We start from the raw sequence: 4,040 nt of genomic DNA, 5'->3' as shown, positions 1-4,040 counted from the left end.
GCATCACGACACCGGCCCCCTCCTCTCCGGCCTCCGTCCCCGCCTAGCACACCGCATGAATCATCTGGTATGCACCACTTGCAGCACACATGTCCCCGCTGCAAACACCCCACTCTACGGGCGTCTTTCACGTGCCATGCCCAGGCCCAGGACGTAATCCAGACCCCTTCCCCGCCGAGCTCCTCCAGGGTTCAGCACTACCTGCCCACAAAAATGTACTCCACTGTGCGTTGTACGGCAGTCGTCTCGCATAACCCTTCCCGCAGCCCCAGACACGACCGCTTGTACCACAACACAAACTGCCAGCCATGGGCACACACATCACAGCCAACATTCCAGTACTGCCACACAGACCCCCCAGCCCATCACACAACACACGGTGCCCGCTCTGTTCTCTTATCCCGGCATACATGCTGAAATGAGACATTGTCAGGCCACTGTAGCAATGCCTGGTGCGTTGTAGATGCTATGGAAAGGGTTAAATAAAACACGCACACCACACACACTATAGCACAACTCTCTTACTGCCTGAAAACATACATGCACACTCACTCACAGCACTTCTTATGTACACTTGTGCCTAGGAGCTACCCCGTCCAACTCTTGTTGGCCCACAGCTTATAGCACCTCACTGAGTATGAGGTCCCTCAGCCCCAAGCCAAGGAACTGATTCATGCCTAAAGGACAGGTATACCCTGGGTCCTACTTATAAGGGTTTATATTTTCTGAATGAATCTCTTTAACGAAAAAAATGTGTGTTTATACCAACCATGCTTAAGCACTAACCTAGAGATGTGGAGTTTTGGAGCCAGACTACTGGTTGCAAGACTATTTGTGTGACCTTGGTTAAGTGGTTTAGCCTTTCTCTGAGCCTCAGGATTCTCCTCTGTAGAATGGGGATAAAATAGGTCCTTACCTAATATGGAGTTATAAGGATTAAATGAACATGTGTGAATGTATTTAACAGAGTAGCTGGCACATGATGCATAATTAATGTCAGTGCAGTTCAGTTCAGTCGTGTCTGACTCTGTGACCCTATGGACTGCAGCACTCCAGGCCTCCCTGTCTGTTACCAACTCCCGGAATTTACTCAAACTCCTGCCTATTGAGTCAGTGATGCCATCCAACCATCTCATCCTCTGTCATCCCCTTCTCTTCCTGCCTTCAATCATTCCCAGCATCAGGGTCTTTTCCAATGAGTCAGTTCTTTGCATCAGGTGGCCAAAATATTGGAGTTTCAGCTTCAGCATCAGTCCTTCCAATGAATATTCAGGACTGATCTCCTTTAGGATGGACTGGTTGGATCTCTTTGCAGTCCAAGGGACTCTCAAGAGTCTTCTCCAACACCACAGTTCAAAAGCATCAGTTCTTCGGTGCTCAGCTTCCTTTATAGTTCAACTCTCACATCCATACATGACTACTGGAAACACCAAAGCTTTGACTAGACGGACCTTTCTTCTCTCCTAATATATTTATCCAACAATCAGTGGTTCTCATCCCTCACAGAAACTGTACAGGAGTGTATTTGGTGACCTCAGCATTGGGGGAACTTCTGATATGTAGCAGGTGGGGGTTAAGGATCCTAAATGTGTAAACGCCAGGGATAGCGTTTAAGATAAAGAATTGTCCCTGACTCACAGGCACACGTGTGCACCTACACACTTGTATACATGCAAGTGCCAATGGTATCTCCCTTGAGAATCAATGCAACTTTTTCAGATTTTCATAAAACTGATAATGTCCTCCTACAATACACTTGTTCCTTTCCTCCACAATCCATTTAACTCTTGGTTCTTATTTTGTAAGTGTTTATCTATTTGTGTGAATCTATCTAAAGGCATAAAGCATATGGAACAATTAATGATTGAGGCAAACAGCTACTTTTATGGTAAAATATTCTGCTAATTCTCTGTGGAGTAAGGACAGATATTTTCAGAGTATCCAACCAAGAATAAGCTTTGGAGAGAAGTCTTGTCCCTAATTATGGTTATCTTCAAATACTTATCATGTCATTTGACTTTACCACCTAGTATCTGTGTCTTTCTGGCCACTTAATATTGCTTAGCCCCTGATTGCTTATCAGTACATAAAGTGAAATATTTAGTAATACCTGATAGGATTTCATTTTAAGCGTTCAATTCATCTTTTTAGATAACCTGTATTTAGCTTGTGCATGGTAAGTTGCTTCTGTCCTGTCTGGCTTTGGTGACTCTATGGACTGTAGCCCGCCAGTCTTCTCTGTCCATGGGATTCTCCAGGCAAGAATACTGGAGTGGATTGCTACTGCCTGCTCCAGGGGATCTTCTCGACTCAGGGACTGAACCCATGACTCAGGTCTCCTGCTTTGTAGGCGGGTTCTTGACTCAATGCATAATGAATAGTAATTGCTCAGTAAACGTTAACTATTATTATTACATCATTTCATTGTGTGCTGCTGCCTCCTAAATTAGATTTTTCATTGAGTGAGGGTGTGGTGTGCTCTATAATTAAGAAAAAGAATAAAAACTTTGGAAAAATGGACAATGCTTTGCCTGGAGAACATATATTCCTGTTTTATATTAACTTCAGTTTTACTTTGTCTCATGTGGGTTGGCAAGGATAGAGTTAGTACAGGAGTTTCTTTGGAAATTAGAAAAGTAATGATGCTATTTTACTTTAAATAATAAGAAGCAAGAATGAGCAGTGTGTTTCAACCTTTTACCTTATTATTCTAGGCCCTTTCAGAACAGATTTCTCTTCCTCTTTTCTAATATGGAAAGTCACATTCTTCTGGAAGTTCCCTTTTACAGCATGTCCTGCCAAAGCATTCAATAAATTACAGCAGTGAAAGTATAAGAAATGAGTGTGAATTTTAACAGCTTGTCAAAAGTAATAGAAAAGGCATAATCTGAACTGTAGGCTATGGTCTTTTCCAAAATTGATTATGATTTTACTTCTCCCCCTCATTTCACAGAGACAGAAATCATACATTAAAGAACTACTTCAGAACAAGTTTCATGTTATATAAAATCATAAGCACCATTAGTACAATTAGTACTCACTGTCTTACTCATTTTTTGTAGTGATTTGTGACCCTTTAAACTGAGACATTACTGTGATCGCTCTGTCTTCTTCCATAAAGATTGAAAGTAATGACTTCTTAAATGAAGATTAATCATTTTGTACTCTTTTGCAGTAAGAACCTTATTTTATAACAGGGTTTGAGTTGGTGACTGTTCAGTGCAGTTCTTTCAGTAAAACTTTAAAAATATGTCTTAAAGTTTGTTTTTCAAAAACCAGTAGTTGAAGAGAGCCAGGGGTAGAATACTTTCCCGGTGTCAGATTACCAGTATGCATGAAACACTACCTGGGTCATGACACGTGGTGCAGAGACACAGCAAGAATTTAGGATTGCAAGGATTAGGTGCCTTACACAGGAGTCCAAGACAAGTTTGTATTCGTCCAGTGGTGCTTTTGTTAAATGGCAGCTAGGCCAACTCACTGTTGAATCATAGCGTTTCAGTCTCCAGCCCCTATCACTGTCATCACAGTAAAGCCAGATGCTATCGAATCCTGCCGCCTAAGATTGGAAAAAGCGCACTTTGCCACATTTTAGGGTAACCAGTTTTAGAAGTCAAATGCCTCTGCATATGTCTTATAAAAGTGTATTCAGCCAACGTGGGGAGAGGAGAACCTTTGTCTTAAGCTCTGAGCTCGCCTTTCATAGGTTGGTAAACTTGGACATGTTGAATAGCCTTAGTTTCTGACACTCGGGCTTTAGATTTGAAAATGCCAAAATTTACTAGATCCCATTGGTAACAGGTTGCTCTCTCCTCAAGAGGCGCCTGGCAGTAAAATAGTGAAACAGTCTCTCCAGTGACACTTGTCCAGCAAAAGTCATCACTTGCCCAGAAGAGATTGCCTTCCTGCAGCTTCCTGTTCAGAAGGGGTCATCCACTCACCTGGGCTAATTTTTCTCCTTAATGTGGGACTGAGGAGGCGGATGTGGGCAGGCACATGGTCAGACTTTTGACTGATTGATTTCTACTTGTTCGTGATAG

At 42.5% G+C, this 4,040-nt stretch overlaps 1 protein-coding gene across 1 annotated transcript in view; it reads left to right on the top strand.

The window, feature by feature from the left end:
* Positions 1-4,040, top strand: part of PTDSS1 (phosphatidylserine synthase 1) — a 68,013-nt gene that overhangs the window by 512 nt on the left and 63,461 nt on the right. The gene's annotated exons all lie outside the window — the stretch shown is intronic.

This window comes from Bison bison, unplaced genomic scaffold (genome assembly GCF_000754665.1).
Source record: "Bison bison bison isolate TAMUID 2011002044 unplaced genomic scaffold, Bison_UMD1.0 scf7180017863702, whole genome shotgun sequence".
Classification (NCBI taxonomy): Eukaryota; Metazoa; Chordata; class Mammalia; order Artiodactyla; family Bovidae; genus Bison; species Bison bison.
Note: the sequence above shows the minus strand (reverse complement) of the source record. Positions and strands in the feature narration are given on the sequence as shown.